The following is a 27,670-nucleotide window of genomic DNA, read 5'->3' on the forward strand; positions in this document are numbered from 1 at the left end:
GTGTCCTCTTCTCCAGGCCAAACAGACCAAGTGACCTCAGCCACTTCTCATACAGCTTCCCCTCAAGGCCCTTCACCATCTTTGCTGCCCTCCTTTGGCCACTCTAACAGCTTTATGACCTTACACTGTAGTGCCCAAAACTGGCCCCAGCACTTGAGGTGAGGCTGTACCAGTGCAGACCAGAGCAGGACAATCGCTTCCCTTGCCTGGCTGGTGAGGCTGGGCCTGATGTCCCCCTGGACAGCGTTGTTCCTCCTGGCTGCCAGGCCACTGCTGACTCATGTTCAACTTGCCATCAATGAGGACCCCCAGATCCCTTTCCATGTCACTGCTTTCCAGCATGTCATTCCTCAGTCTGTCTTGTACATTCAGGTACATCCAGCATGCCAGGTGCAGAATTCAGCATTTTCCCATGTTGAAATTAAAAGATTTTTAGGGATCCAGTTCAAACAGCAGATCCCACACAGTTTCAGGTTCAGCTGGGAGTTGGTCATTCTCACAGTCACGGTCCTGCAGTTCAGGGTACTGAGACCCCTTTGGTCCATCATCTGTGTTGCAGCAGGGGTAAAGAACGCATTAATTACCTCTGCCTTGTCCCTGTCTGTGTTTGTGAGGTGATCAATCTCATCGTGTAATGGGCTGATGTTATTTTTACACTGCCTGTTGCCATTAATATACTTGAAAAACTCCTTTTTATTTAAGTCCACCAGAATTCTGGCCAACTTCAACTCCAGCTGAGCTTCGGATGCATGAATTTTCTCCCTACAGTGGCAAGCAGCATCCCTGTATTCTTCCCGTGTCACCTGATCTGGCTTCCATTGGGCATACACCATCCTCTTTTGCCTTATTTCCAAGAGAGGTACAGCCAGAGCAGCCTTCTGCCTCATCTGCCTGACTTGTGACATTTGGGAGTTCCTTGGTTCTGTTCCCCCGGAATGTAATGCTTAAAAAGTGACCAGTACTAATGGATCTCAGCATCTGCAAAAACTTTTTCCCTGGGGACTTTATTTAGCTTAAACATGAAGAGAAGTCTGCTTTCCTCATGTCCAGAATTAAGTTTTTCCTTGCACTTTTCCTCCTGTCAACACAGATTTTAAACTCACTTACTTTGAGATCGCTGTGAACAAAATGACAATCACAAAATCCTCTCTGTTGACAAGCAGCAGCTCAAGAAGAACATCTTTCTGAGATGGCTCCCTTAGGACCTGTTCTATAAAGTTGTTATCCAGGTTTTTGGCAATCTTCTGGCCTGGTTTGCACCAGCTATGTGATATTCCCAGTTAATTTTCGCCAAGTTGAGGCCCTTCATTAGGACAAGGGCAATTGGCTTCGAAGCTTCCCTTAGCTCCTCAAACAGAAATAATTTATCGGTGTCATTGTCCTGACTAAGAGTCTACAGCAGACTCCTATGATGTCATTCACATTATTTGTTGGCCCTTCACTCTTATCCAGAGGCTCTTAACAGTTTTATAACACAGTTGGCCATTGCCAACTGTGTCATGAAGATAAGAAAAAAATTTAGAAAAGAGAACGGATAGCAAAAGCATACCATCAAGTACTGAAAAGGGGAGGAGAATTATCCAGGGTATAAACAGTGTGGGCTCAAAGTTGCTGTCTTTTCTTTTATGGTCTATGAATGTTGCTAATTGACCATGGAATGAATCCACAATAAAAAGTTATATCTCTCGAAAATAGCCTTTGAACAAAAATACACATGAAAAGTAATATTGAAAAGGTTTTAAGAGGAATTCTTGCAGGTATTCACTGATAGGAATGTGTCCTAAGAATTCAAAAAACACCAGTGTATAGAATTAACTGAAGATAAGACTTATGTGAACGCTAGGCTATTTCTGTGTGCTATGTTGAACATCAGTTGCGGAAAAAGGCTTAGAAACTATTTTAAGAGATCAAGTGAGACAATACATTGAACGACTCAGGCTGATTATGAGCAGAAAATATGGGTTTAAGAAAAAAAGAAATTTATGCATGTTATGCATTTTTTTTCCCCTTGTGAAGAAAGGCACTATAGCTTCTAAGTTAAAGAGAGAAAGCTGAAACTTTACCATTTTGAAATATTTTGGCAAGATTTACACTGCAGGTGTGGAAGTTTTATATTAATAAATTACTGAAACAATAGAGTTCTTCATTGGCTAAAGGATAATTAAGAAAGAAGTTTCTTACCGAAAAGAAAGTATGAGAGCTTCCCTAAAATCTTTTGTCCATGCAGATATTTTAGTGTATTAAAAGACTCTGAGGCTAGCTCAGCCTCAGCAGGACCGAAGAGAGGCAAAAGGGCTAGACACGAGCTGTTGAGGTTAGGGAATGAGACCTCTAATCTCATTTCATAATTTCTAGAATGAGTAGATAGAGATTTACTTGAATGTGCTACCAGAAAATTGTATTGACTCCTTTAAATTTCCTTACTTTTGAGAATTTTCAGTAGGTTTTAGCATGTGTTGGATATTCAGCAGTCACCCTTCAAGCTCAGTGATTGAAGAGATGTCATGTTGTATTATTTCTGTTTCCTGAGTAGATGAGCAAGTGAGCAATGTTTGTGTGGTGCAGTCATGCTGCTATAACTGTTGGACCAAATGAACATAAATTGACTTTGCGCCAAAAAGACTTTGGCTTTCGTACTCCCTTGCAAAGAGTAAAGGACAGAGCTACCAAATGAAATCTTGTATTGTTTAGATGTGTTATACCACGTTGTGGAAGTCAACAAATTATTGAAGTTGAACTTCAGTTGTCAAATTAGCAAAGGTTAAGAGCAGGATTTGCATTCTATTTTCCTCATTTTTCTAATTATGTCTGATGCTTAAAAACCCACCATCCTTCTTTTGTAAATTCCCCATCATAGGGAACAAAAAAAGGAACAGAGTAGCAGAGCACTAAAGCAAACATGAAACTCTAAACCTTTAGACAAAGAAGTTGTAGATAAGTTCTGCTATGTCCTGAAATAATAGTCCACAGCAGTGGAGAAATGAAACATACAACCTTCCAAGAGTGTCTTAATCTAGTGTTGGAATAACATGATTGTTAGTGAATGCAGCTTCATTCCTTGTTAATTTGTCATCTTATTAAATTCAACGCATACCTAGGTCATATATCATCTGGGGTTTTTTCATAAAATGGAATTTAAAAACAGTTATTGCCTCTCTAGATAGTGTTAACACCAGCAGAGACATTTACAATTGTAGCTTTTAACTTAAAATGTCCATCTTGCAAAACATAATTGGAAGAATACATGTTAAAGTGGAATTATTTTATTTCCAGAGAAAAAGACCCAATCACTGATGATACAAAATGGTGAAAGTATTGAGATAGGAAACCCACAGCCTTGTTTCTCTTCTGAATTATGAACAGCAGAGACATAAGTCAGTGTATGTTTTATCTAGAGAGAGTTCTGACTGTAGGGCTATTGGCTATCCAAGCCTCTATTTACATCTAACACTACATAGTTTGCAAATACTACTGGCTTGGGTGATTTTCGTTTCCCCATTAATGAACAATATTTTCAGCTTTCAGAAGCAAGGATTTTTTTTTTTAAATGAAAGAAACAGGTTGCCTTGCCAGCCCTAAGCATGCTAACACCATATCATTACAGTAATTATTATTTTAAGAAAAAAAAGAGTTCCAGGAGGGACAAGTGGTTCAAGTTTAATACATTATTAAAACAATTTAAGAGTGTATTACTGTATCAGTATTAGTTTGCAAATAACTGATAGCAAAGGTTGCCATTCCCCCACATTTCACAACAGCAGTCACGGGGTAGAGAGGGAGTCTGCAGCCAACATGCTTTAATCCATGTGGAAGTAAAAATGGCTTTTGTGTCTGTCTAACACAGAAAAATTATCGGGTTTGGCTAAGGTTGGCTTTTTTTCTTCTGAAGGATTTTCATTAGGAGTTTAGAATAACAGGTGAATCTTCAAAATATCCCACAACTTCGATGCCTTTTTCAAAGATCTGGTTAGGCTTGAAATTGTGTAATAGTAGTGTAATGATTTGCTCGCTTCAAGTTTTCAGGGTCATCTTTTCTGTTTGCCAGGTCATTTGCAGAACTCATAGGCATGAGTGGTTAATGTAAATCAGAAAATACTTTGATAATGAAAGGAAAATTCACTAAAATCAGGAGCTTTACATGAAGATATAATTTTTGACAAGTTTTTTTTATTATATATTTTTGATCGGGAGGGATTTTTTGTAATTAGCAACAGAGATTATTATTTCTCTAATACAAGAATTAGCTATAAATCCTACTTTTTAATTTTTTTTCTCTTACCTAACTACATTTTTTAAATTTTAGAAAAATATATATCCTTGTTTTTTAAATTTGTATTTCTTTCAAGATTGAACAGAATTAAGCAGCCAAAATTTACAGTAAAAGAAAGAAACCCCAGATAGCTGGGTGTCACTTCTGTGTTACTGGTATGAGAAACATTTGCATCTGTAGATCTCTTCTGATCAATTTACATCTGAAATAAAAGAAAGGATTGATAACAGATAACAGATATTCTACAGATGGATGTTTGAAATTCAACAATTATGCATTTTATTTTGGTTTTCCTTTATGCTTCTGGTTTCTGTTTTGACTTTGTTATTTTTTGTAATCATGAGAATCCATAGCATTGTTGTTAAAGACACTGATAGATTTTAATTTATTTTAAATTTCATATAATATTGAAGAGGAGACAGAGAGATGGGCAACAGGTGTTGGCAAGACATATTACAGTATATTTTACTCCCAAACCAAGCAGGTAATATAGGGAAAGCATGATGGGAAAAGCTAGACAAGTTTAGTATACCTATAAGCTATAAGAAATTAACTTTTCCTGATAAATCAGTCCTCTAAGGGTGACTGCAGGATGTGAAGATTTCTTAATGTGTTGTCTTTTGTGGTTTAGTTTAAGATAAACAATTTGTAGAATTGGTATTAAAGAAAATTATTTAAATTTCCACTTGATATTCATAACATACCATTTAAAAAAGTTGTATGAATGAATATTAAGTCAAATATTTTGCTGTTAATACTTAAATAATGACTACAATGCAAGAACTTTTGTAATTATCAAAGCTTCTTCTTATAGAGAAGTATCTGAAAGGTCCCTTAAAAGCTCATTTCAAAAGTAGTTTCTGTTTGGAAAGTAGAAATGTGAACCAGGAAGAATGATTGTCCAAAAATTATAATCATAATTAACTCTACTTCTCAGTTTAAATATATTGAATACAATAAATACGTTCAGTTATATAGCCACATAATCATATTACTTTTAGCACTATGTAAAAATTGCCACATTGAAAATTACAGTACTGCCTCATTGATTTGTTCATATCATTAAGAAACAGATAAAGGCAAAATATATAATTCTAAATACAGAAGATAATTTTCCAAGATTATACGACTGTCTTGCACCAGTTCATTGTTGTGCTGGGTTTATATGACTTGATTTTGATTACAGTGATGGCTTCTGTGAGAAGCTGCCAAAAGCTTCCCCCGTATCCAGCAGAACCAATGCCAGACAGCTCCAGCATGGATGTGCTGCTGGCCAGGGCTGAGCCAATCAGAAATGGTCACAGCACTTCTTTCATAAAGGAGAAAAATGTTATTGCACAGGACTAAGTGCAGTCAGAGTAGAGCAGGGTGAGAATACGTGAGAAGAACAACTCTGCAGACACCGAGGTTAGTGCAGAAGGAGGGGAGGAGATGCTCCAGGCACTGGAGCTGAGATCCACCTGCAGCTCGCAGAGGAGACCCAAGCCAGAGCAGGTGGATGCTTGAGAGGAGGCTGTGAACCCCTGGGAAGCCTCTGCTGGAGCAGGGTCCTGGCAGGGAGCTGCAGACCCATGGAGAGAGGAGACCATGCTGGAACAGGTTTGCTGGCAGGACTTGTGACCCTGTGAGGGACCCACTACAATTGTTTCCTTATTTTACAAAAAAGCTGAAAATTATTATCTCTTTGTTGAAATAAACTCTGTGGAGAGGAATGTGTGTTTTTAAAAGCTAAAGTCGTTCTAGTGGTTAGAACATGTTCCCCATGTCATTTAACTTCCATTTCACTGGAACTAATAGACTTTATGAAGCTATGTAGAAAAGCAGAATATGTTTAGTTCTGTTTCCATCTTTCCATCAGTTTTCAGTCCAAGCCAAGCCCAAGCCCAAGCCAATCCCAGCACTCCAGAGCAACTCACATCTTAAAGTTATCGTGGGCTGACTGCAGATGGGCAGGTCACAGTCTAGTGTTACTTTTAAGCTGTTTTTGAAGCTGAGGATTGAGTGGCAAACCTGGTCATATTCTATTGTACTTACCCTGGGCAAGGGGAATGCAGAGTTTTGAAAACCCCAGAAAACCCAGCCATCTACTTGGCTGAATACTTCCCCGCTACAGAAACTGTTGACAAAAGATTTAGGTGCACCAGACGGGTGTCAGGTATATGCCAGGAACAGAAAATATCAGAATTGAGGCTGAAGATGAAAGGGCTCTCTGAAAGAGGCAATAGTACAAAAGTGCTGTTGAATTTTCATCTACAACAGCAAATACACACCAAGAGAGCCTGTGTGTTGTATGCCCCTGCCCATGATACTTCATGATCAGAAAGTCTCAGAAATAACTGAAAAGCCACCAGTGTAAGAATTCTGTGATGTATTGCAAAAATCTCATGCTTTTGTATTTTATTATTTGGAAAATGAAGAAAGAGGTTTTGTGGAAATTTTGTGCCTCTGGAATCAGAGGAGAAACAAGTTCCTTTACTCTCATTTTATTCTTCTTGAAGATTTTTTTACTACATCTTATGAAAGTGATATGATAAATCCTCATGTCACAACTGGCAGGAATCCTTTTGTTCCTGTACAGCATAGCCTGCACTCCTCCACAATTGAGAAGTTTAATATACTGGTATTTGCAAGTGTAAAGAGTGAGAAATCTCCTGGGAGAGATGAAAGTTGTGTTCTATTAGATCCTGATGATGAATCATTACAAGTAGGGGAAAAAAATTACTCACTCCATTAAATTTTCACACACACTGTGTTTTTAATTTAATAAACAACTATGTAAGGACATACAAAATATGTTTATTATTTTGGAAGAGAATGAAAACTACTCTTTCAGAAACTAGTTTTGCTAGTTATATAATATTAATCATATTTCACTAGTTTCTACAATTTTAGATGCCATACCTTAAATTACTAACAATGAACCCTGCAAAGGATACTTGTGTTTATGGTGCTGTTTACTCTAATCTCTATGGAAAATGAAACACTGACATAAAACCAGACACATTTCCATTTTTCATAAATGTGTTGTTGATATTTAGAAGTAGGTGGGCACACTTCACACTTAACAAATGATCAGTTGGATAATTCTAATGGCAAATACATCTCTGTGTGGTCTGTCATTTTCCAGGCAGAGCATTTATCCCTGTCAGCACCGCTGTGAATTTCAGTACCTCAGCAAGACAAAACTGAACTCAACCTTTTACCTGCCTTGGGAAATATCCAACACATTTCTGATTTTCTCCTAAAATGCAGCTGACTGGGATGCAGTGCATCTGAAATTAACAAGGATTCGTCAAAGAATAATTGTTACCACTCTGACCCCATGACTCTTTTCCACTCTGTACACCAAGTCACATTCCTTTAAAGCATGCTGTGCCACAAGGAATCTGTGTGTCTCTGTGTGTGAGACAGGGCAATTCTGCTGTTCTGACAGCTGTGGAAGGACACAGGCACCAGAACTTTATTGACATGAAGCTGTTCAGAAGAATTTCTTGCCATGCTTTCATCTTACATAATAAATACATATTTTTGTAGTCTAGCATACTTTTGTACAAAATTTGTTGATATAGTCTTCTTCAATTAAATTTTGCTTTGTAAAAAAAAATATAACAGTTGAGTTATTATTTGAAATATGTTCTCACAGATATACAAAACCACTTTTAATAATTTCTGCTCCCATTCACATCAATGCAAATTCCATGTATCCTCTGTATCAGGCCTAAGAATAAATCTAGCACATATTGACACCAGGTTGCAGCTAAAGCCTTGTCTTTTCCATTGGGTTTCTTATGAACAGCTGGATGCTTTGAGTGGAGTGAGCTATTGTCAGCATGAGGAGTTCCATGCAGGGAAAGAGAAGAAATGTAGACAAAGTTCATAAAATAAAATTTCCAATGAAATTGAGTTGTTAGGAGCAAGCATGGATCTTGCTATGTAACTGTTATGGATCATTGCTCCTAAGGGCAGCAGAAAAAGTCTTAGCTTGTAGGGCCTCTTTGTCCCTCATTTGAAGAGTTCAGAGGTTAGGAGCTAGAAAAACCTCGAGATTCATTCCAGTTCTAATTGAATTTGAGTTCAGAATAAGAGAAAATTCTGTCCATGGACATGGATACTGGAAAGGCAGCAAAAGTATGGAAGGATGTCTGTATCATTGCTTTGATAATGAAGTACTTGAACTTTCACCTGTTGGTTTTGCTTCTGCATAATATAACAAGGTTCCTTTTTTTCCTTCATCCCCAATAATATTTTCTTTCCTGACCTATGGGTTGCAGAAAAAGAACTAAAAAAGAGCAACACATTATTTGGGTCCTCCAGTGTTACAAAGCATTCATTAGATTGGAATTAAAAAAATATACAAATGGCTATGAGAAAATGGGAAAAGACAAATTAAGGTGTGGGTAGTTGTAGTTTTTCTCTACCTTCTTGGCTTCAGATATTTAGTATTCTGCCCACAGTTCCAGTCTTTTATCCTGCTTGCCTCCTGTTTCTTGTTTTTCTGGCATTCAGCCTTACTTTGGCTGAGCTGATAAGAGGAAGCTGGCACAAAGGCTTATTTGCATCTTTCTCCAGCTCTGCAGTGACTCAGTGTGGTAGGTAACAGCTATGGAGGTGGGAAAACTTGGGATAAACCAAGATTCTAGAGGAAATGCAAAGGAGAGAATCAGTATTTAGATGGAAAGCAAAGTCAGCAAGAGCTACAGAGATCAATGTTTCTGAAAAGACACTGTGGGGACAACAACACTCTTAAGACCTTCAGAGAAGGAGACTGATTCTCTGCAAAAACGTTCCAAAGAATGGTAGAATAGATGTGATGAAGGATAAGGGATTTATCTGGGAAAGAATTCTTAGGTTGGGGTTTTTTTTTAAGAATTTTTAAATATTAATAATCATAAAAGTAACAATACAATAATGGTCTTGTTTTTCAGTTTGTATTTAACATAAAAGTAGTAAATATATTCAATAAATTTGGTAAATATATCTATGCTCAGTAGAGGAAAAAGAAATTCTTGATATATATAGCAATTTGCAGTATTTTATAATCTGCAGTCTAAAATATTTTTTGTTTTCATTTCTGGTTTTGTTGGCTTTTAAATGAAGATATTTTAATGTGCCTACATTAATGATTTCTCTTTCTGTCAATGGTTTGCCCCTTACACTATAAGGAAAAGCATGCATAAATGTTATTTAAACTCTTAAAAGTGTGGAATGTCCTAAAGAGCAGGAATTACAAAAGTGAATGTTTCAATAATGAAAAAAATGCAGCCACATTTCTTACATTTCTCATATGATTTCTTCCTGAATTATTTATAGGAAGACTTGAATACCAAGGGCCTGGAAAGTTTGTTTCCTATCATGATTTCACTTATCAAATCACTGCATAAGTTAGAAACATTATTTGATTCCCAGCTGATTGCTAGTGTCCTTAGTTTTGATTGGGGATGCATGTTTTGCAGATAGATGTCAGAGAAATATTTAAGCAGAAGCAGAACTCAATCCCTTAAGATGACTAAGAATAAGCCTTAGCATGTTGAAATTGTATGAGAACATAAAAAATGTTTCTCTAGATCAGATCACATGGTCCACCAAGTTCAGTGCAATAAGATGATGCTTAGGCAAGGCACAAAAATCTGACAAAAACCTGATATTTATTTTTCTTATGCTTCTCCACAGTCACCGGATTAATGATCCTGACTGGTCTCTTCATCATCTAGTTTATAAGCTTGTGTCTGGGAGTTTTTTAAAATCCCTTTTAGAAGCAGCTGATTCCGTCTACCTCCACAATCTCTCCTAGAAAAAGATTCCAGAAAATTTCTGCCCACTGTGCCAAGAAATATATTCTTTCACCTATTTTAAGTGGATCTCCTGGTAGTCTCAATGGATATTCTCTAATTATAGTATCAGATAATTAGGTAACTGTTCCATGTTCATCTTACCCATTTCATTAATGAATTTGAAACCATGCTCTCACCTCGTTCTTCTTCTCCACAAAGCGAGGGGTGCACAGTTGTTTTCATTTCTCTGTTTGAGGAGGTGAGAAGCCCTTCATCATGTCAGTTACCCTCTTTGTGCTTATTCTGTTGCCAGGAAAGCCTTTTTGAGATACAGAGAGCAGCAGTACAGGTGCCACTACAAAACCTGCACAATTTAAAGGTTTTCAGAGGGAGGTACTGATGTTTCTTCCTCTCTCAGGAGAGGAAAAGAAAGATAGAAAAAAATACATTTAATAGTCACTGTACTTAAAGCTAAAATTTGACAATACTAAATGGGATTTGAAGAAGAGAATATAATAAGCAGAAGTAATTTTTAGTTTGTCATAAAACCTGTACAAAGTGTGATTATGTAGTTATTCTGATTGCACATAAGAATAGTTTTCTGTGGATAGGCAATATATGATTACTCATATGAGAACTAAAGCTGCAGATTTTGTGCTTGATCTGAATACTCTCTCTTTCTGTGTTTATGATAACTGCCAGTTATTTTGTCACAGAAAATTTTGGGATCAGACAGTACTGCAATGACAGAAAGTGTATCTTGTACTTCACTACAAAGTAATAAGAGTTCAGCAAGAGTGTAAATTGTCAGGATATCAAGAAAGGGTTTTAGAGTTCAGAAAGACTGTTCTCCTCAGAGACAGAGATGAGTGTTTCTGAGGCTCCAATACCTTCAACAGATAAGAGTTGGGTAAGGCTAGTACAACTCTCACAATAATAGATGCTGTTATGGAACTGTCATTAGAAAATCATTGACATTCTAGCCTTCCCCTGAGTGTGTCTGATAATTTTAATCCTAAATTCTAGCATGAATAAAAATAACAGGGGTTCACATTATCACATGTGATTCTATTTCTGCAGTCAGTATCTAACAAAGCAAATTACAGATCTAATCATGTATGCTATTATTTTGTCAAAAAAGAGGAAAAAAATCCAAACATTACCCCTCCCCTCCCCTCAAAAATCTCGAATCCCCAACCTGACTAGAAAATACATAAAAACCCCTATATTTTCCGAAGTATTTGACTTCCTGTGATCCAAGACTGGAAGAAGGAAGCAAAAAATGAGGTTTCTGAGGAATTTCAGAAGGCTTTGCTTTTATTGTTTCCTCGTACAAGGATGCTATTTTAAAATTATTTATAAAAATATGCTTCTTGTATGAAACATCTTCTCCGGACTTTCTTAGTTATCAGAAAATCTTATGGATTGGACTACTCTTCCCTAATGACTGAAATTTTCAGCAAGACTTCTGCATTGTTGCAATTCTCTCACGACACATTACTATGTTCCTTGCAGCATAGCTTTTAACATGTGAGTGCTGAGACTCTTGTTAGGTGAATACAATGTTTGGTCTTGTTATGTGTCAGGAACCATTTTTTTTAGTTTGCTGAATGCATTTTAGCTGTTTTATTTCAGAGGCATGAATCTTTTGTCTTAGGTAATCTACTGTCTTTTGTACTTAGACAGGTTTTCTTGGGTTCTTACATAAATTTCATCTGGATGTTTGCTGACGCTTTTTGCGCAGCCTGAAACAGAATGTTGTCACTTACTATTTTAATGTTCTTTTCATCTTCATCTATAATAATAGGATAAGTTTTGATTTTCCCCTGTTCTGAGGAAAAGATGACACAGGATCCTTCCTGTTTTTTCTTTAGTTCTTGCAGGGGAGGCAATTCTAAATCACACAGGAGGCTGATAGACAAGGAATGAATTGTTCCACCTCACACAAGTCTAAGGTAAACCACTTGCAGAGCTATGGAAAATAGTTGTGATTTGATGTTCCCCTCTTGAAATCATGGGTTAGGTTTATGGTACAAAGAAATTCTCTTCCAAAGTGAAGTGGACAGGGAAAATAAAGAGCTGCTCTTGAGACATGATATCTGTCATGTAAAGATGTTCAAAGCAATAAAAGAGTAATTCTTTTTCTTGGTAAGTTGTAGCACAGTAAAAGGTGGGACACCAGAGATGGAATGCACCCATTTGTTCAGTCAGTAGATTCTTGGTACAAAATATCTCTGGGTATAAGTACTACTAAAAGACATACAGGGCTCACACTCATACTTCATGTGCACTGACAAACTAGTGGCACAATTGCTACTACTACAAATTACTACAGATCTGGAAATAAATAATATCTTTGCAGTTGAGATAAGGGAAAAGAAGATCTGAATGTCTCTGTTCCTGCCTTTTTTTGTTTCCTTTAAATATAAATTTTCCACAATTTTAACTTCTATTTAGTGACCTATAACCTCATCTGTTTTCAAGGGCACTTCAATTTAAGAGCAGCACTAACAGCAACAAGAATAGCAGAAGTAGCAGCAGCAGGGATTCTGCCTGTGTAGCTATGAGAAGTATTTCAGTAATGAAAGGGATAATTTTGGCTCCCTGCCTGTGCTGTAATTGAAAGTCTAGGATAGGGCTTTTTTCATTTAACTTTATTGCTTGAGTTCAAATTGTTGTATAGAAGGGAAAGCCACACTAGAATAATGTCTCTACTAGTGCTTTCCTGTACATTCACCAGTTTGAAACCTAGCATTAAAGTTAAAAGGAAGAGCAATTAGATATATTCAATTATTAAAAGGGAAAAAAAACCTATAATTATAAATTTCAGTAATGAAAAAGGGTTGCTTGCCAAATATTTACTTACTAGTTCTTATTACCAGGTTATATCCAGTGAGCTGGGAAACAAGCACCATGGTAAGACAATTGTCCAGATAGTTTATGCTGAATTAAAATAGAAAACTTTGCCACTATTAATTGCAATTACTTGTAAATTAATGGCTAAAGGTGTTCCACCCACTGACAAAGCATAACCTTAATTCTGCAAAGTGTTGAAGTATATTCACTTTCTAGTGAATTGCCAATGAAGATATGTAGTACATTACACAGTACTCTGGTAACAACTATTTTTATGTTTTATATGTTTTTATCATTTTATATGTTTATACATTTTAGTATGTTTTTCAAACTTTTTTCTGCTGATCTGATATCCGAGTCTCTACAACAGCATACATGTGAAGAGGACTACAATGGGATTAACCATTCTAAATACGTCTGAAATATTACCTTCATAATTTGCAGGTTTTTGTATCACTGTGGAGAAGAAAAAAGCAATTTTGAAAATAGATACTAATTATGGATTTGAGAGCTATGTTTACTGTCTTGTAAAAAACTGTAGATACACAATGCGTAGTCTTCCTCCCATCTTGACATGGCATCAGTTGACTTCTGTTTTCAGAATAAAACTCATGTAGATATTCTGCAGTGGTAAATCCATTAAATCTAGCTTTATCCCTATCAATACTTTTATTATTGTATTACAAGTAAAATTAAAGGAGCTACTACGGATTTACCTCCTTTAAAATTAGAGCAAAAATTTTCTTTGTACTTAATTCATAGGTGTGGAGGGGGGGCTACTCAATATTTTACAGCAAAATTCAAAATAAGAAATGCAGGGAAATAATCTTCAAGTACATGAAATTTTTTTTTTTAAAAGCCATAAACAATCATATTCGTCCTCTCCTGCCTTCATGAAAAGTGGCCGTGCCCTGTCTGTTTTTCATGTTTGTGTATTTTATTAGCTGCTCAGGACTGTAAACTATTTTTAATAGGTGTATATTTCTAGTATGTATAAAGAGATGGAGAATCATTTAGACTTTGAATTCTATATCTGGCAACTGTCTCAGAGCTGATTCCTAACCTTACTCATTAGAGCACACAGAATTACAAGTTATTGGACAAATACACACAGTTCACATCAAGTCAAATCTCTTCCCTTATCATCCTAGAAGATTCAGTAATGGTGAAAAAAAATGTTTGTAGTTGCATTTTTTATATACTTGCTTAGCTCTGTTATGATAAGGGAGTTGGTAAAGAAATTAAAATTACCCACCAAAAATTAACCTTTATTTCTGTACTAGAGAACTAGCACTCTGCTGCCACACATCATAAAAATGGGGTGAGACATTTGACACCTCTTGTCATTTCTACCCTAAATATCCTACAAACTTAGTTAATTGAAATTCATGTGGAATTTTACTGCCTATGGCATTGGGGTTTGAACTAGATTAACTTTAAAGTCCTGTCCAACCCAAACCATTCTGTCATTCTATGATCTTAACATAATTTTTTCAAGTTCCTTCTAGGCAGATCAAATTGCCATTAGAAGGTAGCATCTTGCCAATTATTTAGATTTGTTTGAAAAAAGATTCAGTTTTCCTGGATATCCCCAATTTCCATTAAATCTGAAAAAACCCAGAAAATTATGACTATATGATTAAAAAAGGGGACCTGAGACATGGTTTAATTTCAGAAGAATGAAAATATTCTCAGTTCTGAAAAGCAAGCAGAAACGAGCAAATAGTAGAATCGTTCCTGAGCAGTCATTAAAAATTGGAACTGTTGGGAAGCCTTAGCTGTCCTTCCACAGTGGAATGCTAAATCTCTGTTGATAAGGGAAACAATGTGAAAATTAAAATCAGTAATGGAATTATAGAACTCATGCAATTATATGGGAAGAAATTGAATAATATAGAAATGTAAGCTTTGTATATGTACTGAAGACAGCATTTGCATATCAAATTTGCTGAGGAGTTTGATGTTAAGGTATCTGTAAGGTACATGAGGTTTTCCACACCACCACCCCTAACAGGCAAACAGAAACTATTTTGCCACTATCGTAAGTGTCATTGCTATTTTTAACTGCAAAGAATGCATATTCTGTGTTCTTGATAATATTCTGTGAATGTTGTAGGAAGGGTCTATCAAAAAAAAGTGGTGAAATTGTACTCAATGCAGACTGAAATTAGAAGAAAATAGCCTGATATAAAGATGGAGAAAATTATTTTCTACAACAAACTGGAGAGAGTGAAATCATATTTGGGATTATGATTGTGTGCACACTGCACACTGGGACGAAGCAAGATGGGACATATTCACACACTGTCCAAAGAATGGATTTATTCCAAGATGTGGGCTGAATTTCAGTTAGGTTACTCTTTTAAAGGAATGATCTTTTCTTTCCTATTCTATCACTTCAACTTCTGGACACAGTTGAAATGCACATAATAATAGGTATACTTCCTTTATTCAGCAAGATATAGAGGTCAAAAATGTTTATGCTGGATGGATGCTTACAAACTTAAGCTTTTTCTAATGGAACAGTTTTGACAGCTGAGATTGGTTCAGCTTCATGACATTCAGAAATGCATCAGTACATGCCATATTCTTCACAGCAGGATACTTTATGATTATGTGCTGTAAATTACTCTGCAAACACATAGGTATAAAATAATTCTAAAATATTAGGAACGAGTTAATGAATATTGTGACCATAAAACGCGACGACATTATATCCAGGGTAAAAGAGACTGTAAAAAAAATAAAAAAAGGCAATTATGCCTCTGTGAATGATTTTATTTGTTCAAGTAAAAATCAGTCTTACAAACAAAAATTAGCATTATTTCATCAGGAACCTCACATATACCATGAATACAATTAGAATTTTATTTTGAGAGAAGTACATTATCAAAGGCTTTTGTCTTCAGCGAGATGTGAGATGTGCAGCGTGTGATGGAATTATTGTCCAGGGTTTGTCAGTAAGGTATAGTACTCTTAAGAATGGCTAACTCTGCTAAGTATTCTCTGAGGTGATTAATTGTTACTCTTTGTTTCAGTAAGTGACTAATTTATGATGCCAGAGATTAGCATGTGACAAAGTGATTCCAAACTGTACGAAGTTACTTGAACTACAGTGAGGCTGGAGTAATTACAGTGTTATATGAGTGGAATTTCAATAGAAATAGTATGAAACAGTATGGATGGACCCAGGGAAGTGTAAAGTTCTGGGTTTTTTTTCTCTGTATAAGATGTTGGTGCCACACCTGAGTGTATCTGCAACAAAATAATGATTAATTTGATATAAAGATTTGGCCTAATTTATTTATTTATTTTGTTCAAATTCAATAGATACTTTGGAAGAAAGATTAATATTAATTATCAGCTTTCTAAAAGTACAGACTACAAGGAAAAATTGTCTATTAATTTAGTAAAATGTGTGGTTAAAAAATTGAAGGAAAACCTATATCCAACTGTTGCTACTCAAATCTCTTGAAACGGAGACTGGAACAGAATGTTAGTGTCAGATATAAAGAGACAAGTTTTCTGGTCTCAGCCACACGTTCAGCTTAAGAAACAATGAAAGAGCTTCTACTAATCGTTTTAGTTCTTTACTTACGTTTATAAAGTCTCTCAGCCAAAGTCCAGTAGACAAACTTGATCATTTGTGTTTTACAGTCGTGTCTCATTCTTTGACTTGGGACTTGAGAAAAATAGATAGTATGCAATCATTTTTTGTCTACCTCAGTTCATTCAAGTCACATTTCTAATTGGTTTGTTTGTTTGGTTTTTTTTTCTGTTTCTATAGAAATAAAGGAAAGAAATTTTTATTTAAGGGGTGAACAAACGTAAAAACATGCATTGGAAAACACTCATTATCTAACCTATTTTTCATTCTTTCACCTACAGCAGACAATGCTGTAAAGAGACAAAACAGAATTTAAAATCTTGAGCTAAATACTGCAAGATTTGGGACAGAATCAGAAGACCCAGAAAAAGTTTCTGTTTTTTATGGAAATCAAAGTTGTGGCAGAAGAATACTTCTGGAAGTGTGGTACTTTCATTACTCTTGTAAGATAAACAGAAAAGACATGCATCCCAAAAAATGAATTGACCTTCAACATATGCCCTTTGAAGTTATTGTGATGAACTACTAATAGAGTTCTTCACAGAGAATCTACTTTTGATCAGCAGTAGTATATGTCAGGGATTTTTCCTCAAAAATAGATTCCACCACTGAACACCTGTCCAGAACCTTCCATGAATATATCCAGTTTCTCTATACCAACGTTAAATCAACAACCTCCACTCAAATTTGAAACTAATCCTAAAGTGTGCTACTAAAGCAGTGTCACTGATAATGAACTTTTAATGAGTCAAGAGACTTCTTTATTAAACGCTGTAATAAATCAACCAACTTTATATAAGGATCAGATTAGGGATTTTCATACTGGCCAAAGTTTAAGCACACCTCTACGTTGTTTGTATTTTTAGTTTACATCTTAAAAGAGGTGTAACATTATCAGAATTGCTGGTTTGACTTCCCTCTATTTGACTACACAGGACTTGAGTTTCCTTAGATGTATTTGCAGTCATCTGCAGTCATATATAAAAAGCAGAGCAGCATATGAATTTGAAGTCATGAATTGTAAGATCTCCTGTTTAACACAAAACAATTTGCACATAGGTAAGGTATTTCCATGGACCATTCTAATGCAAGCACCTATTATCACCTATCAGAACATTGGAATGGTTTCTATTAACATTTTTTTAAATTTAGTAAAATTCATGCCAGCATCGTAAAACCTCAGGATAACAATCTAATGTTTCCCTTTGCAACCAGAAAGTGTTTTGCTTCACTTCTTGTAACTCAAACACTGGTTTTTAGGTTACATTAATAATGGTTAGGTAAAAAAGGTTGTTTACTTTCTCTGTAGGACTGTAAGTAGAATCTTCTTAGTATAGAATGCTGTTTTTTCCCTGGTGACAATCAATGCAAATACATATGGGAAAATTCTTCTAAAATCACTGTAGATAAGGGAGGATAATGTTTCATGAAGATATGACTATTAGCAAGTACAGAGCTTTGATGAAGAACAGCAAGGGAGAACATTAAACTAATGGGAAGAACTGATTCAATCTTATCAGTACATTTTTGCTTCTTTAATTTGAATTCAGAACTTGTTTTTCCAAGAGACTAAATTTCATTTACTTAATTTGCTTTATAGTTTTGGTTTTTTTCTGTTTTGTTTTGGGGTAGGTTTTGTTTTTGGTTTTGGGATATTTTTTTTTTTTTTGGTGGGGGGGGGTAGATTTATTTTCCTTTCAGGAAATTAACTTAATAGGAGAAAAAAAATAGGAAAAAAGCTGTAGTAATGTTAGCTAGAAATTAGTGCCATGAAAGACTAGAGGAAAAGAAGAGAGAAAACTAAAGAGTATCAGAACATCCTGTAACCTTGTGTGATAGTGTCTAAATGCGGATAAATTGGTGTCTACATGATTACTTGCACCCTCACAATCTTCAGAACTGTAAAAGGGGAAAATTATCTAATTGAAATTCAGCTGTTAGAGTGACTTTAACCCACCACTGCCACAAAGCCACAACATGAGTAGTTGTAGTCCTGCCCTGCGCCTAACTGTAGCAGAGATAGGCAAATATAATATTAATACAAACATTTAGATCCTAAAAAACACCACATATTTTTTAGAAAGAAATCTATGATTTATTAATTGATGAGGATAGATGTTGATGTCCTATAAGGTATTTTTCTGGTCTTTTTCCTATGTTTACCTTTTCTAGTCTGTTTCCTAGTGCACAATTAATACATAGCAATAGCTGGAGCTGCACTGAATGTCTGAGTCAGGGCCCAAAGGAGAATTTCAGCTGCCATTATCTTTACATGTAATAAGTTAGCTGACCTAATGACATTGTTAAACATCTTACCCCAAATATCAAAATTTCTCTTTCACAAACACAGTATAGGCTGCTTGAATTTAATGGGGCGATCAAAAAAAAAATTAAGAAAATACGATTCTGACCTTTAGTCTTTTTATTCAACTGTTTCTTCACAAGAATATGTCTAAAAAAGTAAGTAGTATGAACTCAAAAACTCACATTATAATCACATTTAACACATATATGATTATCGTAGTTCTGAATTATTATTGACATTTTCTCACAAATTCTTTTTGCCTTTTATACTTCTGTTATTATTATTCTGTATGACTACCTAAAGAAAAAAATCATATATATATAGGGAAAAAATGAATTCTTTCACAAGCTATTTTGTTCATTTTTGAGAGAGGATAGGCATTTTGACCTTAGAACAAATTGAAATTACTAAGCTTTACCTTCAACATTCTCTGAGGACTCAGATGTTTCAGCACCATGAAATGAAGCTGCCAGGGATTCAGATTTATGGAACTTGTTGTAATGTATAGAGCGAATAAGCTAATATGTTAGCATGTTATATTTATAAAATTGATCTCAATGTCCTTGTTTTTAAAACAGAGGCAAAAGCTAAAAAGAATCAAAATTAGCTAGTTTCTTGGTTTATTTTGATATATCAGTCAGTAAAAAAAATCTGCATGTTCAAAATAGATTAAGTTTGACAGAAATGAAATTTGTTTTGGTTGTAGTAGCAGCACACAATACTCTGCAAGAGAAAACTAAATAAAGAAACGTTTACTCCAATAGGGATCTTCTGGTAGCTAACACTGAGATAAAGAGAGAAAGGTATTTTAACTTATGATGGCAGCTGACAAAGGGGAGGTAACCCTAATATGATAACCCTGCTGGCTTCCTCCAGGCTGATCAGAGAATATTGCATCTGTTTGGGTCACCCTGGCTGTACTAAGGTCTAGTGCCTGCCCTTCAGAAAACAAGGTCCTTATCCAGTAGTGCTTTAGAGGCAAAGCCATTAGCTCAACTTCCCCCAAGTCTTTGGAGAAACCTAACTCCAATTCAAAATCCTAGAGTACAGGTGCTCTGGAAACCTCTGGAAAGGCAAAAGAGTGGCAGAAGACACTTTCTCCACACAGTACCAGCGTTTACAAAGGCAACACAGAGAGAAATAGGCTCCCTGAAATAATGTGAAACTGGACTTACCATGGAACTTTATAGATGCTTTCTGAAATCCTGATCCATACTGTGGATAGTGGGAAAAAAGGGGTGGGGTCACAATTCAAGCTGTGCAAAAGATTTTAGATTGCTGTAAAAAAGAAATCGGTAGAAATTAAGTAGATTTTAGTGAAAATATAACATATGGTCCAGTGCAACAAGTGTAATTGCCTGCTGACTTTGGGCATGCAATTAGAAACACTAAATTGTAGTGGAATTTGAGAACTGATAGGCATCAGCACAAGTTTCAGTGAGTGAGCCTCAGATCTTGCTAAAGCCAACCCCAGCAAGGGATTTTAAAACCGCCTGTGGCATTTTCAAATCAATCTATCAGTCTGTAGGTAGCAGTGTAAAGAATGCACAGCCAGCACAATAACTGTTCCAAGCAGTGACAACTCTGCTACTGCATTCTTAGCAAGCCACAAGTAATTCAAAAGTCCTGAGAGGAAAGAATCGCAATAAATGAGTCTCTGTTCCCAAGAGGTTGAAACATCATTACAAACATCATTACAGGAAAAAGCAGTGTCACTTGAACAAGGAATAATATATTATAAAATTAGGTGCGTGGAAACAAATGTTTTTGCATGCAGATCACCCTAGCTTATTACAACATTAATCTTTCTAGTAACATTTCCCTTTTTCTCAAGGAATCTAAAGCCTATTTTCTTCATTGTTGCAATTTTTTTTTCATATTTACTGAGAGAAAAATGGCAACATTTCAGGCCAAACTGAAATGAATCTTGTAAGGCTTCACCCATCAATGAAAATGTTCTCTTCTGTGCAGAGCAACAAAACCTGGTGCAGGTGAACAGCAGCTAGTTGCTACTCAGGTTATAATAAATGTGCTCTGGAAGAACATGGTAAGGCAGGCTTTAGAATCAGATTTTAGTGACAGTATTAAAACAACTGGCTCACATTGGTAATGGTGCTTTCCCATGAAGTAGTATTTGTAAGTGAACTCAAAGTGGGCTTTGATTTCTGGAAGATGGTGTTCAATTGGTAGTGAAACCTACAGGTAGTGAAAAGACAGGACTTGCACAAAAGAGTCTCTGAATGTTAGTGGTTGAAAATAGCCAGATTTCTCGGCATACCTGCATTTCCTGGAGACTGTTGGCAGAGACATAGTTTCTTTCTGTTCTATGAGTGGCCATTTGGTTGATTGTTTCCAGAACATTTGGAAATCTTATATTCTGATCATCAAGTACACAAACAGCCAATACAAAAGCAACATTTTTCCCCCCTAGGGAAAAGCCAAACAAAATGGAGAATACTTGTTTTGAAAGTATTTTTTTTCATGGAATGGTTTTTAACATTTTTTGTTCTTGAAGGCCAGCTCCTACCTAGATGTATGGTGAGTAGCAAAACGATGAAAAGAATTTTAAACTTAAAAATTTCTTCTAATAAAGAAACTACGACAATAAAGAAAATGTATTTCCTTACACTAGCCCTGTATTAAAACAAACATTCACAACTAAAATAGCATTTTATGAGCCCTTGTTAGTCATACTCATCAGAATTGTGGTTATTGAGATCTAAATCAAGTCTTACTGCCCATTTTCCATGACTGGCATGAGTTTAAATTGGCAGTTATGAAGCTATAGAATATTTTTGTTTTATTTACTGCTCTAGATTATTTGCTGGCGTAAGTGTTAACACAAATAATTAAGCCAGACTAAAGGTAAGAACTACGCAGATGGAAGTGGAAGAACGTCAATTAATCTGTCCAACCTGACCATTCCTGAAAATGTTATTTGAAGAAATTTCAGAAAATAACAGTGAATGGATTATCACTAAAACTACTGAGAGAGAAAAAAGACTGGAACTAAATTCGACCTGTTATCTGGTGTAAAACCCACACAGTATTAAGAAAAGAATGGATGAATATACCAGAAAATATAAAACCATATTTATTTTTCCAATTACATAAATAAAACTTTTAGACAAACCCATCACCTTTGGATTTGTAGGTGTTTCCTTTGTTTTTGGGGCTGTTGGCTTGGTTTGGTTTTTTATTATTTCAGTGTTTCCTTTTTAGTCCCACACAGCTTATCTTCTTTTTTATATTGATTTTTACTACCAAGATTCTTTGCAGTCCAGAGTGCTAGGGCTTCATATAACTTTATCCTTAAAAATCATGTTTTGTATGGTCATGTGTTCAGTATATGGCTTCAGATAAATTCTTATGAGATTACTGGAACATGAGATTTAACTAAATCAAAAGTAATAATGAACAAGTACTTTTTTAAATATAGACTTGAAATTTTACCTAGATTTTGCAATCTTCAATATGTTGTCACCACATCCAGTTCTGTTATAACCCTCTGTTCCAAAAGCAAATTGTATGTAATGCTGTTACATGAATATAGTTATTGTGATAACCCAGAATGTTTTTTTTTTTTTAATACCAGAGGAGCTTATTTAAGGTGAAAATTAGAAGGAAGTTACAGAAGGAAAGGAAGGATATTGAAATATAAAGCTTTTCTCAATTTTTTCTGCAATGTTTTCCATAATTCCTTGTTCTACAAACTGCATAATTTTGAAGAGCACAGTATTTATTTTCATAAAATCTAAAACAATAGAAAAAAAAAAGGAAAATATTTGTTTACTTAGATGCTGTCAATATCCCCTCTAATAGTTCAATAAAAAGTAATAGTTATGCTCTAGTGTTTTACAACAGTTAATTACAATCATACTTTTCCACTGGTACATTTTATTTTTGATCTTTTATTAAGATAAACTGGTTTTCAGTGATAAATTCTTTTTCATTTCACTTATGTTTGCTACAAATTACTGCTTGTCTAGAAATTTGCATTAAAATAATCTACTCAGGTGTATAAAACATGCATATTATTAAAAAATTCACTTATTTCAGTTAAACGATTCAAGTTCAGGGAAACAGAGGAAAAAAGTGTTTAAGAGAATAAAAGTATACTAGGAAAAAGGATAGGTGATAAAAAGTGTTTCTAAATAATTTAAACTCAAAGAGGGATGTAGATTAGGATCGTGACACAAATTATATTCTCTTCTTCTGTAAAATGGAAAAACAGAAACAAAACTGAAAAACAGGATGATGTCTAAATCAGGTCAGGTTAGCAACTGTAAGCATGTCAAAGAAATCTACAATTTACAAGAGAAAAATCCACCTTCTCAGAATGTTATTGTAGGTACATTTTGTTCTGTATATAATTCTACTAAAAATGAAGAAAGAAAACCACTAGGAAATTTACAAATTTGCAGTATTTAACATGCAGAAGAGGATGAAGATTTCTGGACTGTTATGGCATCATGGCCAGACTAAACTAAACCCTCTTACTAAAATAAGCTGTTCAATATAGACTCATCTCCTGCAGTCATTTTCAAGTGGACTTCTGGGCATCTCCCGCAGTTGCCTGCTGTGGTGACTTGCTTGTGGTAAGCAATGAAAAGGCATCACTTCATGGATGATCAAGTTTCTGACTATGAAAAAGCATAGCATGAGGTTTCAACAGTTCCAAGATTTTGGGCACCTTGGGCCTGGGTACCAGAGTGAATTATTCTCAAGAGCTACACTCCAAAACAGATATTCCAATGTTTTTAAAGATTAGTGATATTTGTGATGTGTTTAATGCGGGAGTGGAACTATGCACATCTGTACACAGCCAAGTGTGTGCATGCAGATTTACTCCACACAGCAAGAGCCACTCCAGGACTGGGCCTGACTCTGACCGTGCTAAATTCAGTAATTTGCAAAACTGCAATGGTACAGCACTGGAGTGAAAACAGTGCTCTCAAGCAAACCATCATTCCTACATTGCTTCAGAGATCTGTTTAGGAATGGTTAGTGCAAAAAAAATTGAGCGTAAGAGCAGTTAGCACTTACCGGTATGTTATCCATTATCCTTTCCAAAGCACTTTACAAGCCTTGACTAATTAATTAATATGTATAACTCATCATTAGACAACATTGCAAGAACTCGGTATATGATTCTCTAAAGGCTGTTACTGAGAAGTCCCTTTGGGAAACACTCCAAAAGGTTAATGATTAATGTTGCAGAAGTCATTAACTCAGCCTTTTAGACAAGTTGCTCCTGTATATACTTAAGATATCCCACATACTCATAAATTTTTATGGATGTATGTCTTTGAAGCATGGGATTTATATAGTTTTTGTTTTCTAGAAAAATTTCTAAAGGAAGATATATTTTAATATAACTTCTTCGTATTATTTAAAAAAAATTTATATGCAGTCTACATTGTCCAGCCTGTAAGAAGACAAGCAAAGCAAAAAGCAGTAATATAAGGGTGTTGTACAGTGTGCTTTGTATGATGCTTTTCAGAAGTATGCAGCGTGGATCAGAAAATGAGAAAGCATTCAATTGCAATGTTGTTGCTTTTTGGTAGCTTTCTAAAATGCTTTTTAGAAAGTTGCTTTTTTCAATTAATGATAAAATCACAAGTTACTTGGTTACAGCTGTCCAAATCCCGGAAATATTGAGTTTCAGCCCTTTGATGAGTTACAACAGGAAGTCTTTAAAATCTCTGCTTTTAAGATTTTATCAGGAAAAGAACCCCAAGCCTCTTTTCTGGGCTTCTGTCTGGGGATTAGGTTAATATAGCTGATTTGCCCTTTAACATGCCACTTAGCAGTAGTGTGCTGAAACTGACAGCTGGGGCATGACAGCATCTTGTTTAACAATATTTTGCCAGTTACCAATATTTTGAGCAGGTTTATAAGAAAGGCTGGTATATTTCATCAGTAATGTTTATATTCAAGCTTCTTTTCATACGAATAAAAGGGGAAAATGTGTAAAACACACACATGTAAATTACTACTGCTCCAATTGAAAGAATTCCCTTTTTTGAATTTTCACTAAACAAAAATAAACCCAAACACATATCCCTTGAATTATGGGTACTTCATTTTATGTTAATCATGCCAAGGGCCATGTTTAACTGGAGTCTGGAACTGTACCTTCCTTCATCCAAGCCAATATTTTCCATATTTTCCTTCCAATGCCTGTTTCCCTGCTTTAGGAATGAGTTGGTTTCTCCTGAACTAAACCAAAGTAAGAACTGCCATAGGCAGTATAAACAATTAGGTGCAGAACAAGCTAAGCAGAGTCGACTTTTTAATCCCATGTTATATTCAGCTGTAATAAATCCTCCTGGAGGACAAGTTTTTCTTGTATACATTAGCCTTTCCTTGGAAAAAGATTGTTTACAATATTTAATCTCACTAGAAAGTTTTCCTCCAAAAAATTAAAATCAGCACACCTAAAAAATCCCAAATGATTGACCTAAAAAGCATTTAATAGCGCTTCATTTTATGTTTTAAGAAAAAACTAAGTATTCTTTTACAGGCAACACTAAAGATACAGAATCAAAATATATAAATGAATTTGTGGCGCTAAACCTGTGAACAAGAATATCCCAATATCGCACACTAAAGCAGCACAGAATCCGAAAATATACAAATCACAAAAGCTAAAACTTAAAGCATCACTCTTTCCTTTTTTTTTCCTTTATTCCTTTTTTTTCCCTTTTCCTTTGTCCTTTTCATTTTCTATAAGAGGAAAATAAGTAGTATAGGGACTAAAATGATCCCATATTTAATTTGCTGAAAGCAATTAGATTAAAATAAAATTAAAACACATCTAGAGACTACATTTGACTACCTGAAAGGACTCTTGCTTGGTACTCACCTTGCCATTTTTTTACCGCACTTGCTTGTGCAGCGGGTGTCTTGTTGTACTATGACATTATCATACATACTCTGCCGCCACACCTGGATCCTGGGAGAAAGGGCGAGCCTCATGAGGGGGTAGCTGCTCAGCCCTTTTCCTCCAAGCGGTGTCACTGAGCTCCTTAGCTGGGCTGAGGGATGCAGTTTGGAACCTCTCCTTCCACCTGGCCTGGCCAAAAGTGGACAACCTGACAGGTTCATAGTTGTTGCTGAGTGATACAAAGAGAGAGATGGACTCTCTGGTGGTAAAGTTCCAAGATGTTTATTCCTCCTCGGAGAGACAAGTATCAAGGTGTTACAACAAAACAAACTTCAAGGCAGCAGACACCGAAGAGTGGCGGCAATGAGTTTACAACAGTTTATAAAGGGGGGAGGCTCAGGGGCGGAGACTGCCTACAAACCAGACAGGGGTTAGCAAGAAGGAGCATGAAGTGGGTTCATATTAACATAAAACCAATGAGGAAGAAGTAGGGAGGAGTGAATACATAATCTGCAAATGGATGAAGGGAAACAACATAACTGACATAGAAACTTCTGGCAAAAGGGGTGTAGCAAACTATAACTGACAAGCTGCAGAGGCAGGGTTGAGAGGACTGACAGGGAAGAATCAGGAAACATGGGAGGTATGGAGGAGATTGACTTGGGGATTGACATAAGGAAAGGCGAGAATATGAGGTAAACAACTTCTGGAGAGAACCATTAGGGAAACTGAACAGGGGGATATGGAAAGAACCATTTCCTGACACAGGAAAATCTAACATATTAGAAATTAAACAATTAAAACTCAAAAGCAAATCACAGTAGTACTTCTTTCCTCCAAATTCTTTGGAAACTACCTAGATGATGGCTAGCTCAGTCTGCATTCTTCCAGTAGGACTGACAAATACTAAATTTTAGAGACACACTATTTCACTGTGGCAGGGAGTATTTGAAGATGTGTAGTCTCTCCCTGACTGTGGCAGTGGGAGTTTGAAGATTATATGTTTAGTTTTTGTCTAAAGTTGTTTACCACCTGTCTTCCCACCTTTTGTCCATGGCAGTAATGATAATTCCAGATTCTTCCCTGTCTATCATCCAAAATTGTGCCCCTGTAGCCTGTCATAATTTGCCACATGTATTTATCCAGAAAATTCACTGTCAGTTATGATATTTCCCTTCTGTCATTGGTATGTACCTTTCCCGCTCCATGTTATGTTTCCATTTGTCCCCCCAGACCCCTCCTATCTAGCCCTTCGTAGACAATCTCCCTCTGGGAACCTAACCCCCCTCGATAAAAACCGCTGGTTTTCTCTGTTTCATGCTCTTTGCCACTGCTCCCTCCTGAAGCCGCGCAGCTTCCGCACCCCGCTGGCACCCACACGGTTCTGCAGGTTGCAGCCTTGGTGCCGCTCTCCGCCCTGAGAAAGAAGAACAGAACACCCCATGGCACTGTGTCACCTGCTCCGTTTCGCACCGCTCCTGCGCAGGAAACAATAAAAGCAGAGAGAAGCAAGCAAAGAGTCCTTCCTTTTTCTTTTACTCTGGTTCTTAGATGTGGGTCCACATTAATTGGCCATTCCTGGTGGTCCAGGATCCCAGCCAGTGGACGAGCTGCGATCCTGCCTGCCGGAGGCTAAGGCAGGGCACGGCCACTCTTGGTGCACGTGCCAATTGTCCCTCCTGCGATTGGGATGCAATGCCATTTTACCATGACAGTCTAGCGACATTGAAGGTTTAAGAGATTATTTAATCTATACAACCCATCATTTGGCCAGAAACTGGAAAAATAATCTATTCATTAACTCATGGTATTCTTTGTAGTACCATTCATCACAATGTTCCAATTAGCTATTAATGTACATGTCACACGTGTTATTGTAAGGTTTGCACCATAACTCATCATTGATTAACTGGGCGATCATTTTAAAGTGCTGGAGGAATTATACAAAGTAGCTGTTATCTGCTTTCAGCTA

General features: G+C 36.0%; 1 long non-coding RNA gene across 2 annotated transcripts; it reads right to left on the reverse strand.

Annotated features, from left to right (window-relative positions):
* Positions 1 to 6,568: 6,568 nt before the first annotated feature.
* Positions 6,569 to 26,100, reverse strand: LOC135300044 (uncharacterized). Of its 2 annotated transcripts, XR_010361911.1 has the most exons (6): positions 25,678 to 26,100; positions 21,088 to 21,236; positions 19,985 to 20,087; positions 16,496 to 16,579; positions 10,239 to 10,405; positions 6,569 to 8,906 (listed from the first exon to the last, which is right to left on the reverse strand). It is a non-coding gene; the product is annotated as an uncharacterized LOC135300044 (long non-coding RNA). The 2 variants fall into 2 exon arrangements; XR_010361910.1 differs by having other exon boundaries at positions 6,569 to 10,405.
* Between the last annotated feature and the right edge of the window lie 1,570 nt (positions 26,101 to 27,670).

This window comes from Passer domesticus, chromosome 4, assembly GCF_036417665.1.
Source record: "Passer domesticus isolate bPasDom1 chromosome 4, bPasDom1.hap1, whole genome shotgun sequence".
In the NCBI taxonomy this organism is placed as follows: domain Eukaryota; kingdom Metazoa; phylum Chordata; class Aves; order Passeriformes; family Passeridae; genus Passer; species Passer domesticus.